This window comes from Panthera onca, chromosome B1 (assembly GCF_046562875.1).
Source record: "Panthera onca isolate mPanOnc1 chromosome B1, mPanOnc1 haplotype 2, whole genome shotgun sequence".
NCBI classification, from domain to species: Eukaryota; Metazoa; Chordata; class Mammalia; order Carnivora; family Felidae; genus Panthera; species Panthera onca.
Window position 1 is genome coordinate 11,465,313 of NC_138342.1, and position 15,440 is coordinate 11,480,752.

The 15,440-nt window shown below is 40.0% G+C and overlaps 1 protein-coding gene across 5 annotated transcripts in view; it reads left to right on the plus strand.

Moving 5' to 3' along the window:
* The window catches only part of C1QTNF7 (C1q and TNF related 7), a 110,965-nt gene that overhangs the window by 83,824 nt on the left and 11,701 nt on the right, over positions 1-15,440 (plus strand). The window contains exon 1 of one of the 5 annotated variants that reach the window (XM_060655407.3): positions 9,004-9,312. The exons of the other annotated variants lie outside the window; for them this stretch is intronic. The gene's annotated coding sequence lies outside the window, so the exon portion shown is untranslated. Of the gene's footprint in view, positions 1-9,003; positions 9,313-15,440 lie in introns of those variants that run through there. 5 annotated transcript variants of the gene reach the window in all.

Below are 15,440 nucleotides of genomic sequence, written 5' to 3' on the forward strand. Positions count from 1 at the left end.
TTGTTTTTAAAAAGAACACACACACACACACACACACACAAAGATACAGCGTCTCTCACATGCTTGATAGGTCTCAAGAAAGTGTGCAAATTGAAGTCCGCCTAGCCCAGAGGCATAGAGGTAGTGAAGCAAACACACTGAGATGGGCTGTCCACCTGGAGGTCATGCCCAAGTTCCCCCCTGGCCCCTCTGGTCCGACTGCCCCACGGTGGGGATGGAAGCCACTGTGCCCAGCCTTGCAGAGACCTGCTCCAGGGCAGACGCACCCCATTCTACGCCGGTCGGTTGACTCTTAAGTCTCCAAAGCAACTCATCACCCCGTTGGCCTTCACATTCCAACGTTCTTAGATTACCTTTTAAAAACAGCGCCGGCTCTCTAGTGTCTCTTCAACAATCTCAGGACGGTTTGACAGGTTGTGTTAGTGACAGCCGAACACTGGAGCACCCAGCACCAGCACCACTCATCCTGGACGTGCTGTGTGTGGTCTTCCGTCCCAGGGTTCCCCACCCCCCAACCATCATAGGGTCAGGCCTTCCATGAACCCACCTCTTCTTGGAATTTTTGTAACAAGTCATGGGAGAGCTTCCCGTGCACTTTGAAAACTTCGCTGAAGAAGCTTGACAGCCCCATAAAATTATATTTCAGAACTTCAGGGCACAATATGGCAGTCTGTGAGTAAAGTGCTTTCCAGACATTTTTGACTTATCTAAAGTATGCTCGTTTTTTGCTTAAAGAGGCCTCAAGGGATGATGGAGCTGCAGGGTGTCAATCGCTCTGTCACTTATTATCCAAGATGATAAAAATTGCTAGGTTTTCTGAACTAGTTATGGAATAAATGATATGATGGGTGGAGTTTGCTTCACAACACACAAAATGCAGGGAATGGGGGAGAGGGGGAAGGGACCTTAAGTGAACGGGGGCACGGGGGACACAATATTATTCCCCTTGCGTAACTTGCTGCCAGATGCTGGGTGCAGGGGACCTCATTGTATATGAAATTTTCTGCAATTTTTAAACATTTTCTTATGATTTACAATACAAGAAGTGATATTTTGAACATAAGGGGGGATCAAGTATTATAGCCTGGGATAGTACTGTTTGTTAATTCTCAATTTATCCACAATGACAGATATTTATATATATAAAGAATTTTGCAGTGTCTTCTCCATGTGAAGTCAGGAATGAGGGCTTGATGACAGGCCATGCTGTGTGAGGAGTGACTCCTGGAAGTGATACAGGAATGCAAGTTCTAACATCGTGTGTTATTGTGACCTTTGGGCAAGTCACTTCTCCCTGCATCTGTTTTCTGGTCTATAAAATGGGAAAATCAGGCTGTTGCCCTCTGGGGGTTCTTCCTTCCCTGATGGCATGAAATTCTTGCTGGAATGTGAGCTCCGTGCACATCAGGATCCTGTCTTCCTCTTTCAACTCCTATCCCCCCGGGGCCAGGGACACCACCTGGCACACAGAAGGAGTCAATAACATTTGTTCGTTCAATGAGTGAGTGAACTGCCTTATTTTTAAACATGCAAACTACTTTTCTCACAAGAGCACACTTCTTTCCCTACAGCGAAAGCAGACTGAGTTCATAAATCACACTGAACTGGCAGCTGGGTGGCTCAGTCGGTTGAGCATCTGACTTGATTTCGGCTCAGGCCATGATCTTACAGTTTGTGAGTTCAAGCCCTGCATCAGGCTCTGCGCTGACAATGTGGAGCCTGCTTGGGATTCTCTCTCTCTCTCTCTCTCTCTCTCTTTCTCTAAATAAATAAATAAATAAATAAGTTTTAAAAAAAGAAAAGAAAGAAAGAAACTACACTGAGTCTTTATGGCTTGTTGAACTCACCTTGAAAAGCCCAGAAAGTGCCAATAGGCATCTCCTTAATGTATACCATCCCCATTGTTCTAACCTATCAGGGCTAAAGGAAAGTTGACAGCCTGACCCAGAAAACCTTGCCCATAGTCCTTCAAGGGTTCCTACCACTCCCCAGGACAAAGCCCAGAACCTTCCATGGGCAGCAGAGCCATCCCCCTTCTAGGCTCATGCTCTCCTTTGTTCTTTCTCAATGGCCTTCTTCTACCCCAGGACCTTTGCACATGGCAACCCCTGCACATGGAAGTGTTTTCTCACCCCTCTTCCTGGCTATTGTCTGCTCCTGTTTCATATTTCAGGTCAGATGCCCTCCCTGATCCGTACTCTCGGGTTTGTCTCCTGCTAAACACACCCGTAACACCCTTCACCTTTCCTTCAGAATGGTTTCCAGAGTTTACTGAACTTATCAAATTACCTCATCTGTCCTTAATATGATATAATTCCAAAACAACTTCATACTTCTCCCATCACTTCTTCCAATCAAATGTGTTTGGATCTTTCTTCCCCGTCCTTTCATGTCACTGCAGGCAAATTCATTAACTTTCTGGTCACTTTCAGTTACATGACCCAGTTTCATTATTTAATTGTGACTCATTTTCAGATATTAAAAAGACCAATCTAAAGAATAACTTTCATCTCACATCCAAAATACAGTTTGTTCCCTTTCTGTGCCTTCAGTTCAGGATATACTACGGGTTTTCCGCTTTTCCTCCATCTCCTACCCCTACTTCTGCTTCACACATGCCTAGAATCAGACCACAGGGTAAGAGAATTAGAAAAACATGACAAAAGTATTTTGAGATATCGCCTCATGCCAGTCAGTCTGCCTAAAATGAACAAATAGGAAACTATAGATGCTGGCAGGGATGTGGAGAAATGGGAACGCTGTTGCACTGTTGGTGGGAATGCAAACTGGTGCAGCCGTTCTGTAAAACAGTGTGGAGGTTCCTCAAAAAATTAAAAATAGATCTCCCCCATGACCCAGCAATAGCACTGCTAAGAATTTACCCAAGGGATACAGGAGTGCTGATGCATAGGGGCACTTGTACTTCAATGTTTATAGCAGCACTTTCAACAATAGCCAAACTATGGAAAGAGCCTAAATGTCCATCAGCTGATGAATGGATAAAGAAATTGTGGTTTATATTCACAAAATGAGAAATGAGAAATGAGAAAGAATGAGAAAGAATGAAGTATGGCCTTTTGTAGCAACATGGATGGAACTGGAGAGTGTTATGCTAAGTGAAATAAGTCATATAGAGAAAGACAGATACCATATGTTTTCACTCTTATGTGGATCCTGAGAAACTTAACAGAAGACCATGGGGAGGGGAAGGGAAAAAAAAGTTAGAGAAGCAGGGAGCCAAAGCATAAGAGACTCTTAAAAACTGAGAACAAACTGAGGGTTGATGGGGGGTGGGAGGGAGGAGAGGGTGGGTGATGGGTATTGAGCAGGGCACTTGTTGGGATGAGCACTGGGTGTTGTGTAGAAACCAATTTGACAATAAATTTCATATTTAAAAAAAAACAAAGTATTTTTACTCAATACGTGCTATTTGCATGGTTCTCTCCTCGCACACATGGCTGTACCCCAAGTCTTCAAATGCCAGCTCTCTCTAGTTGAACATATTCCCAGGGCCGGTAGAAGCTTTCTGAAAGACCTCCATAGTACAGAGTTCCCTGAATGGATGAATCACTCCTTGGTTGGTATTTTGCATTGCCCTGCGCCAGCCTCAGGTTCTGTATGTAGCTGCTGGCTTCTTACTGGCTTCCTCACCCTAGGAGGACTCTATCCTGGCTTAAGGTCCCATCTAATGGCCAACCCCACCTGCATCCTCAGCACCATCTGCCTCTTGAGAAGGCAAGGAGAGGCTCTTTGCCTCTCCAATGGCTACCCCTCTACTGGCTCTCTTCTCTGATGGCCTTCTGCCTTTACAGAACTAGAATTCTCTGGTTTCTATGATCACATAAGACATCAAGCTCCAGGGGTGGGCCAAGCTCCCCCACAACTTGTTTATCACATGTCTCTGATCCCACGAAAGCTGCAAAGCTTTCAGTTTCACAGTTTAGCTAAACATCCAACTGGAGAATAAACAGCTTCTTTCTTGCAGGCACCTTTCACATTATCAGTGATCCTTTGGGATCCTCGCCACTTGGTTGGAAAGTTGGTGTCACTCTTCTCTTACCTCCCTTATCGGAATGGAGGGGAGAGCTCCTCAGCACTTCCTTATCAGCTATTATCTCCCTACCTTGAAGCCTCTCTTCAACCATTAATCATTTTTGAACTTCTAGTTTTCTCTTATGTGTACTGAAAGTGGATGCTGGTCCAGCTATTTTTGGCAAGTCTTAAGTGGATGTGTGGGAACCGATTGCCCATTTATTCCCTACTTTGGGTCCTCATCTGAAACTCCAAGATGATAAGTCATCTTGTTAAACATAGTTCTGTGAGTATTTGATGAATGTCTGTCTTTTCCAGTAGACTTTTCCTCGATAAGGGCTCTGTGTTTACTCTCCCTTGAATACCAAGACCAAGCATTCAATGTCTAGCATATAGTAACAGCTCAATAAATATGTGATGAGGTAATCAGGGGCACCTGGGTGGCTCAGTCGGTTGAGCGTCCGACCTCAGCTCAGGTCATGATCTCGCTGTTTGTGAGTTTGAGCTCTGTGTTGGGCTCTGTGCTGACAGCTCAGAGCCTGGAGCCTGCTTCGGATTCTGTGCCTCCCTCTCTCTCTGCCCCTCCCTCACTCATTCTGTGTCTCTCTTTCTGCCTCTCAAAAATAAACATTTAAAAAAAAAATTTAAATAAATATGTGATGAGGTAATGAATAGAAAAACAATATGAAAGAGGGAGAAGACCAGATTTGTATCATTAAAACACCCTGGTTTAGAAGAACTAACAGACAGAGCATCATTCGAACAATAGAAGATCAGGCAAAGATTCCCAAAACCTGGCTATCCATCAGAATTACTCATGGAGCTGTTGAAAAATATAGATGCTTAGATCTGATCTGCTGGTATGCTGATTCAATAGATCTCATTGAGAATCCATGAGCTAAGATGCATAAGAGAGATCTAAATAATGTGCCAGGAGAGCTCCTGGGAAGGAGAAGCTGTACCTGATGGGGAGAATCAGGGAAACTTTCTGGACAAAGCAATGCATAAGGATGAAAAATGTGAGCAGGTGAAGAAAGAGGCATGGGGAAGACATGGTTATCAGGAACTTGTAAGCCAGAGAAGATGAAGTAAGCAAGGCACTGTGACTAGAAAGAGATTAGATTCTGGACAGAATCTAGTGCTTTGGGGAGGAGGAGTCAGATGGGCATTCCACCTGACTGAAAGCTCTTTGGATGCAGAAACCTGACCTAAAGTTAGCAACACCCAGGGAGGTATATGGTGTAATGTGGTTGGGTGAGCCAACTGTGGATTAGACTGCCTACATTCTTCATCTATAAAAGGAGGAGGATGAAATTATTCACCTCAAGAGGTTATCATGAAGATTAAAAGAAGTATTGATGTAATGTCTTAGTCTGTAAGTGCTCGTTATATATCAGCTAGAACTTTTTTTTAATAATTCTAGTACCTAACAAAATAGCCAGTTCTGCAAATATCTTCCCAACGTTGCATTTAGTCAAGGTCAGGTTGGTGGCTTGAAATAAGCCATGATGGGAAGTTTGTTTTGCTGTTGTTGTTGTTGTTGTTGTTGTTGTTGTTGTTGTTGTTTTAAATCATTAATCATCAAGGAAATGCAAATCAAAACCATAATGAGATACCACCTTGTACCTGTCAGAATGGCTAACATCAAAAAGACAGGAAGTAACCAGTGTTGGCAAGGATTTGGAGAAAAAGGAACGCTCGTTCGTTGTTGGTAAAAATGTGAATTGGTTCAGCCACTGTGGAAAACAGTATGGAGGTTCTTAAAAAAATTAAAAATATCACATGATCCCATCATTCCACCACTGGGTATCTAACCAAAGAATATGAAAATGCTAATTCAGAAAAATATATGCACCCTCACCGTGGGAGTGTTTATACACCGAGGAAATTGGCAAAACTACAAACTTGAACCCTTTCTTTGAGATCTGAACCAACGCATTGTTAGATGCTCTGTGGATATTGATTGGATTGATCTAGATTGAACAGACTTCAGTTGAAAAGTGAGTCAAGGATACAGGAAAACAAAAGCACAAGCTGAGAGGAAAAACTTCTCTGTATAGGCAAGACAGAGGAAGACCTTGGCCTTGGAATGACTGACAGGAAAAAACAGAATATGATTTTTTTACTCTAAGCTAATGAAATAAGCTTCAGCATATTATTTTACCCATCACTTTCACCATTGTCTCTAAAATAAGCATCAGAAAAGCTGAGTGAAATAGTCACTAACAAGCTGTAGCCCCATCAGAGCTCTGAATGCTCTAGGAGAAAATTTCAAAGGCTAGTTCTCTCTGGAAAGAAGATGTCCGAGAAGATACAGTTAATAAGGAGTTATCTGAGATGAAAAATAATTTTAAAAATCTAATATTGCAAAACAGAAAAATGCATGATACCTCAATAATACAAGAAACTTTATCATCAAATATTAAAGAGAAATTAAGGAAGTTGCAAATGACACAGGAAAGAGAATATAAATGCCCAAAAATTGTATCAACACTTGGCCAAGGGAAGGCAGTAACACAAAAATACATCTGTCTGTTTTGGAAGTCAACAAACCACTTCTAAGTTCTTTAATAGAGATTGTGCTATTTCATAGAATGAGTGAGAAAAGTCCTTTAAGAAGTCATTACTTTATATAAATAAATTAACACATCAAACGGCTAAAACACCTGAAATTAAGCTTGTAAGGACTGATATTCTAGTTCAGCCTCTTACAACACTTCAGTGTCAGAAGTGGGGAGATTCCTTCAAGTCAGATAGTCAAGGCCATCTTACACATAAAAGTGTTATGGTGTGACATTATATTGGTACTGAGCTAATGGAAGCATTTAGCCCCAGGGACCTGCTTTGCCTGTTCAAGTTCAATACGGTCATGTGGTTTTTCAATACGGTCATACGGTTTTATTTCAATGAATTGCTAGGATCCCATTTACTTTTATTAGCACATGGACTACTCAAGACCTAAATACTCCCCTCCATGAACAACCCAAGAATTCTAGGGGCTTGCTTGCTTCAAAAGTGGTCATCCCAACTTCCAACCTACTTCCAAGGAAGATGTACAAAACAAAACCTTTAATTGTCCGCCCCATCCCCCCACCGTTGATTTAGCTGTCACCAATTCGTGACATTGTTGAACCCTAGTCACGCACGTTCCAGCAGATGCTTGTCCATTTGTGGGAGATACTGTTGCTGACCCCAATAGTACCCCCTTCCTAAGTTTCAGTGTAATGATCCTTTTAATTCACCACTATGTGTTTAACCACTATCCCCCAAATGATATCTGCTCTGACAGAATGACTGAAAGCAGACCAATTCGCAGCCTCATTCATACACTGTACCAAAGCCGCCACCCCAAAATCCTTTAGACCTTTTGGCCCAGATTCCCACTTACCTCCTGGTCAATTCCATTCTGTAATCCACCGTGTCCTTTCTTGGGGTGTCCTTTCTGGATGACAGGATTTGGACCAGGCCAACCCTGTAGTCCATGACTAACTTCCCTGAAGTTGCATCATGGAGAGGAATTGGACCCTTGGTTCTTTCCTTCCAGAAGACCATGGATGCTTTAAGCAAGTAATCTCAACACCTCTCCAGCCAAAAATTCCTAAGAGGAAAAAGCCTTCATCGAGCTACTATCAAGTACCTCCTTCTATGCACAGCACTAAAAGAGTCACTTGAGTGACTTCTCTCAGTAACTGTCTCCTTAACTGTACTTGTATCTCTACCCATATGTATAGAAGTGGCATTTTTTACAAATTCCATCTCATCAGCCACAACACATTGTTAGGGGATATTAAGAACTGTGAGAAAGCTTAGAAATAATGAAGGATGCCATTTTATTTTGAGGAAGAGAAGACAAACCCAGGGACTCCATCTGATTAAGACCATACTCGATAAAATGATGGTAATCAGGGAAGGAAGGGGATAAAATCTGATGGTGTTAAGGGTACTAACTTGTAACGAGTGGTTAATAAACCTTAGAGCTCTAAGGCACAATTTGATGAATATAGATAATATTATTGTACTATAATTATATAATTTGATAACAACCACATTACAATATTTAAGTATACCAAAGAACACCATACACCTTAAACTTACACAATGCTGTATGTAAAATTGACCAATTTTTAAAAACCCTACTCTAACTAGGCAGAAAATAACTGTCTCACTTCTGTGCCCAAGGCATGGTTTTTACTACCCTATGATAGCATTCATATTTTGGACAGCCAACAAATCCAAAAGACCATTTTCCTCCAGATGGGAGGGTGGACAGCTAGGGTAAAATGAAGATCATCAAGATGGGGATCCCATCCATCTTCTTGGTCAAACTTAGCATCAGTGTTCACTTCGATAACTTTGAAAATACTTCTCCCAATTAACGTTCTCAATGGCTTGAGAGGAATGGTGGGGAAAGCAGGATAAAAACAAGATTTTTCAGACACTGAATTTCCATAAATGACATCATGAATTATATATTGCTGTTGCTAAGGAGATGTAAGAAGTATGTATCAGAAGGAAACAAAGAAACTGATTACACCAAAGATGAGCAGTCACAGGCTTTGGAGAACCATTCTGCTTTTTGAGTTGTTATGATCAATTCTCTATAGTAACAAAGACATATCAGTCTTCTAAAAATACCCAATCATTTATCCATTCAGCAGAAAACAAAGAAAAGATCAGTGCAGTACTCATAGCCCTCTTCCATTTCAGAGCACATAGGATGCGGGGCCCTTTTCCTGCCATGTTGACCAAGAATATTTACCACCTCTCCCTGTTTAGTCCACGAGACACCACCCAATTTCCAGAATTTGAAGATTCTACCTTGAAAATTCTCAACTAGGAAATGACTCTCTTCTCTAAGTTAACAACTAATTTCCAGTCAGTGAGTAATTTTTTTCCTGAAACTTCCACTCAGTGGAAAACAAATTAAGAGGGAAAAACTTAAGTAAACAAATCTGCAAAAAGAGGCCACGACATACAGAGGTGGAGACACCTCTAAACTCACCAGTCAAAGAAAGCAGGAGCTTCAGGTTTATCTCAAACAAAACCGTAATTTTGACCAGCCCCTGATTGAGCCTCACCCCATGAATGACTTCCAGGACCTCTGGCTTTTTGGGACTAAAGGAGAAAATTATTTTTAGCACAACTATTTGGAAACCTCTGAGAACTTGGATCTCTTTTTCTGTCTGGTACCAAAGCAAGTTTTTCGCTGAAGCTCTCATGAAAGATCCTCAGTCTCTTGTGGATTTAGAATCCTGGAGCAAGCCACCAACCCAGAGAAAGGTATGGTGTTTCTTTTTTTTTTTTTTTTTTTAGAACTTTGGCAAATGTAGATGCAGTGGCCCATTTCATGATGGTAGCTTTGGAGTTTATTAAACAGACAGCTCTGTAAGAAAAATCCATGAAACTGAAGACCTGAGTTCAAATCTCTGGTCTGACAGTAGTTTTGTGGCCATAGACAAGTTACCTGACTTCTTGAGACATCAGTTCCCTGTCCAATCGACCACAGGGGGTCCTTTGGAAAGATGATACGGACTTAACGTTGCTCTGTAGGCTACAAAATCTTTGCCAGCTCTCAGAATATTTTACTCTTATGCCGTCATAGCACTTTACATAAAGCAGTCGAAGCTTTATCAGTCATGAGCTGTTGATATAACTAAATGTTGAGGAATACATGCTTTCTTCATTCAGCCTTCACTGAGCCTCTCCAGTCTTGGTCCTAAATGTTAGCGATACAGAGTTTATATTTCGGTGGAGAAAAAGCAAGGAGATAGACAGTCCTAACACAGCGTAGTTGTGAGGTGCTGCACGCCGCGTAGTGACAGGAGAAGGGAAGGTTTTCCATGGCTAACCGGAGAGGCACTTGTGAGGAGGAAAACTGGAGCCCCAAAGACAAAGATGAGGAACCAACCAGAAGCTTCTGGTATATGAACACCTAAGTTCTCTACCCTGTCTTGCTCACTCCTAGGGTCACTCCTAGGGCAGCTAGGGAAGGATAAAACCTACTATTGTGAAATGTCTTCCTCTGGGGGCCAAGGATATGTCACGTTTTGGCCACGCCTGGTTACCTATCTTTTCCCTAATGATTTCCAGGCAAAATACATTCTCAAGTCAAACTAGTAATCGAGTCAGCCCTTTGTCATGAAGTGATGTGACAGTTTCCCTCCCATGATGTGGGGGAAAACTCGAGTGTTTGGAGACAGGAAGAGCTCAGTTCAAATCCTGCCTGTGCCATTTTTATGGCTGTGTGGACCTGGGCCCTCAGAGTCTCAATTATCTTGTTTGTAAAATCGAGATAATATCACCTACTGTATACGAGTGGTTTAGGGATGAAGTAAATGCTGTTTTAAAACACCCAGCACAGGGGGCCTGGGTGGCTCGGTTGATCAAGTGTCTGACTCTTGATTTTGGCTCGAGTCATGATCTCACAGTTCATGAGCTCAAGCCCCACGTCAGGCTTTGCACTAATGGCATGGAGCCTGCTTGGGATTCTCTCTCTCCTTTCTCTCTGCCCCTCTCCTCTTCATGCTCTCTTTCTCTCTCTCTCTCTCAAAATTAAAAAAAAAAAAAAAAAAAAACATAAATAAATAAATAAATAAATAAATAAAGCACAGTAATAAAAATGCTAGTATGTTCCCTGCATTCCAACTCATCTGGGTTTTTTTTTTTCACTTAGTGTTTTTTCTGTTATGGCAAAATATACGTAACATAAAACTTACAATTTTTAAGTATACAGCTCTGTGGCAGCAAGGATACTTACACTGTTGTACAACCATCACACCATCATCTATCTCCAGAACTTTTTGAGACTTTGAACTCATTAAATATTAACCCCCACCCCACTCTCCAGCTGCTGGCAAGCACCATTTGACCTTCCATGTCTCCAATTTTGACTATTCCAGATACATCATGTAGGTAAAATCATGCAATGTTTGTCCTTTTGTGACTGGCTTATTTCACTTAACATAAAGTTTTCAAGATTCCTCCATGTTGTTGAATGGGTCAAAATTCCCTTTTAATGGTCGAATAAGATTCCATTGTATGTAGGTACTATACTGTGTCTATCCATTCATCCGCTAATTCACCTTTTTGCTGTTATGAATAATGCTATGATGAGAATGGGTGTGCAAATATCTGAGTCTCTGCTTTCAGTGCCTTTACGTATATACCCAGAAGTGGAATTGCTGGATCATATGATAATTCTAGGTTAAGTTTTTTGAGGAATTAACTTACCGTTTTGCACAGCTGTTGCGCCATTTTACATTCTACCAAGTATGTTTTTTCCAGGTTTACTGAGATATAATTGACATATAACATTGTGTAAGTTTAAGGTATGCAATGTAAAAGTTTGATACATATATGTATTGTGAAATGATTATGGCAATAAGTTAGTTAACACATCCATCACCATACATAATTATTATTTTTCGTGTGCACTAAGAACACGCAGTAACATCTCTTCTCTTAGCGACTTTCAAGCATGCAAGAGACTATTATTAATTGCAGACACCATGCTGCACATTAGATCCCCAAAACTTATTCAGCTTGTAACAAAGTTTGTATTTTTTGACCACCATCTCCCCATTTTCCCCACCCTCCAGCCCTGGGCAACCACCATTCCACTCTCTGTTTCTATGAGTTCAGTGTTTTAGATTCCACATATAAGTTAGATCGTACAGTGTTTGTCTTTCTCTGACTTCTTTCACCTAGTATATTGCTTTCAAAGTTCATCCGTTATGTCACAAGTGACAGGATTTCCTTCTCTTTATGGCTGAATAATATTTCATTGTATATATACCACATTTTCTTTATCATTCATTTGCCAGTGGATATTTAGGTTGCTTCCATGTCTGGATTATTGTGAATAATGCTGCAATGAACGTGGGAATATAGATAGCTCTTTGATATCCTATTTTCTTTTCTTTTGGATATATACGCAGGCGTGGGAGACCACTGCCAAGGATCTTTTTCTCTGTGTTCTCTTCTAGAGGTTTTCCAGTTTCAAGTCTTATATTTAAATCTTTAATCCATTTTTAGTTGATTTTTTGAGTGGTATAAACTAGTGATCCAATTTCATTCTTCTGCATACAAATATACAGCTGCCCAACACCATTTTATTGAAGAGACTATTCTTTCCCCAGAAAGTATTCTTGGCTTCCTTTTCAAATATTAGTTGACTGTATATACATGGGTTTTTTTAATAAGTAAAAACATGCTATTTACAAAGAGATCTCAACCAGTGGACACATTTTCTAAAAGTTCAATTTTTGCAGTGATTTATTCAGTATTTCTCCAAGTACTTTCATGATGAGTTTAGCAAGAACAAAGGGTTCTATCACTAAAAATCTTAGAAAACACTACATGCTACATTCCTGCCTTACACATTCAAAACACATTTTTGACATAAAGAGTGTGAAATCTATAGTACCATAAAGTAAATATAAGTTTCAAAAACTGAAAACCTGTTACTTTATAATCCCTACAGAAAAATAGGATACATTAGCATCCCAAGACAGATCTGCACAAGATTAACAATATTTCCAGAGCTTTGATTTTCTCACTCCAAAGGAGTGTGATGTGGGAAAAAATACATTTTAGCACATATTCTACATAAATTTGCATATTCAATGTAATTCTTCAAAATACTTTGTATGAGGCATGACTGCAAATGTGGATGAGGTTTCTTTTTGTAGTTTTGAAAATGATCTAAAATTGGAGTATAGTATACATTGAGTTGTGTACTTTAAATTGGTCCAATTTATGGTGTGTAAATTAAATCTCAATAAATCTGTTAAAACATATTATAATGTTTATAAAACCATGACCCACATAGTGCAGTCCCAGCCAAAATAACCAAATCCACTGCAACCCAGTGGGACAGTGGGCAAAGGATAGATTATTCAATATAAGGTGCTGAAAATATACAGCTGGATCCCTACCTCACACTTTTTATCAGAAACATTCTAATGGGTCAAAGATTAAATGTGAACAAATGAAACAACAAAGAAACTGAAAGTGGGAGAATTTTTTTTTTTTTTTAGTATCATGGAGTGAGGAAGGCCTTTTAAATGGAATAAATTGAACTTCAAAAATGTTTTTATAATAAAAATTTTTTAAAATTCATGAACAAAATACAAAGGCAAACTGGGGGAAGCTATTGTCTGCTCATATCATAAACTATGTACACACACACACACACACACACACACACACACACACAAAGCGACTTATTGTACTGTTGCTTATACAAGAATGAAAAAATCCCAAATATCCATCAGTAGGAGATAGGTTAAATGTAACACAACCATATAGTGGATATTCTATAGTCACTAAAAAAAGGATGAGGCAACTCTACCTACTGATAACAGAAAATCTCTTAGGTACCTGAAAAAGCAAGATACAGAAAGTTGCATATTTTTTGCCAAAGTGGAGAAGAAGACACACAAGAAACTAGCAACAATGATTGCCTCTAGAGAGGAGGACTGCATGTCTGGAAGACTGGGAGGAAGGGAGAGATTTACTTCTCATTGCATACCCTTTTTTAATTTTATAAATGTGCATGTTCTATCTGTACCAAAAAAAAGATAATTATTTAAAATATTTCTAAATACTTAGACTATGCAAAATTGAAACAACTGAAGTCTTTTGTTTGTGTTTTTAAACACTGTGAGAGGGACCCACAGACCCCTTGAATATTTAAGTTCTTTTTTCTCTTTCCCTTATAATATTCTCATATTCCATTCTCCCATGTTTTTCATTTAGTTTTTCATAAAACACATACCTCACCCTGCCAAAAAAAACCCAAAAAAACAAACAAAAAAAAACTTCTCTGTCCACAGCGTGAGTTTTTTATGCCAAACACTGTTCTAGATGGTTGTAGAAATCAATGACTAAGACAAAGATCCCTGCTGTATGCCCTCATCCCTTACGTTCCATCAGATGGAGATATACCATATTTTTAAATCATAATAAAGGTAATAATAATCTAGTGAGTTAGAAGATGGTGGGTACAAAGAATAGAAAACAATAGAGCAGAAGGAGGGGGTGGGGGTATGAGATGGCAGATGGCAATGTTAAATACAGTGTAAGAATTGGCTTCAGGGAGAGGTTGGCATTTGAGCAAAGACTCAAAGAGGGAGATGAGTGAGTGAGACATGTAGACAACTTGGGAAAGAGAAAGACAGAGGGAAGAGACAGCATGAAGGCCCTAAGGCAGAACATTCCTGGTGTCTTTGGGAGACACCAAGGCATCCTGAGAGACTAGAGCTGAAGAGAGGGAGAGAGAGTAGCAGAGGATGAAGTTAGGGAAGTAAGGAGGGTGGGTGCCCAATCCAGTAGACCCTTGAACCATGTACCATGAGACTTTTGGCTTTTAAGTAAAGTGAGGAAACATGGCAGGGTGATGCCACTGTAGTTTTCTATTATAACCCACACTCCTTTGTCATCCTAATAAACTGAGTCCCGAGACTCAAGTGGCCAGTTACCACCACTCTGTCATTATGTGTCAGGCAGCACAACACATTGTTCCTCGATTCTGATGAGGACTCTTAATGGATAATCATTTTGAGAGCCTTTCAAAACTTCTAATTGGGGATGCTTCCGGCATTTAGACTACCATACAGACAATATTCTAATGCATTTGTCAATGAAAGGCAAACCATTTGTTCAATGAATGCATCTATTTCTTTTTTTTTTTTTTTTTTTTTTTTGGCTCTTTCATTATTTTCTTTTTTTTTTCAATATATGAAATTTATTGTAAAATTGGTTTCCATACAACATGAATGCATCTGTTTCAATTGTATTAAGTTTTTACCTCCTTTGAGCACCTTTTTGCCTGGCTATTAGAAATATTAATATCCTTTCTTCCAAGCACATGTTTAGAATTTCTGCTTTTTCTATTCACCATAACCTGGAGCCTTACCCCAAGCTTCTTTGTAGACTGATCCGACTATTGGCGTGTTTGTGTTTTCAGCTTCTCCATCGTAATGTCTGAGAAGCCACTTCCCACAGCGCCTTCTCTCCAAGTAATTTCAAGTTCATCTTAGAATCAAGTCCTGGTCTCAGCTATAGGTTGCCATCCCATGTCTCTTTAAACATTTAAACATTTAAACTTTTATGAGTATCTCCTATGAACATGTTCTATTCTTTCAAATTCTTTCTCAAAGCCTCCTCTCATCCATTTTTTACACACAAAAAAGCTAGCAATTTCATCATCACAGTTTTGTTTTAACTGTGGCAGAGGTATGGATAGAATGTTCTTTCATTTTCTATCATCTGGGACACCTTTGAAAAGGCTGGTATCTTTATCAGATCCACCGGGCTTTTCAGAAAGTGCCTTCATCCCAGTTGAGCAATGGAATCAGTAATGTTGAATTTGTGCTCTATTATAAGCAGACAGTGCACAGCAAAAA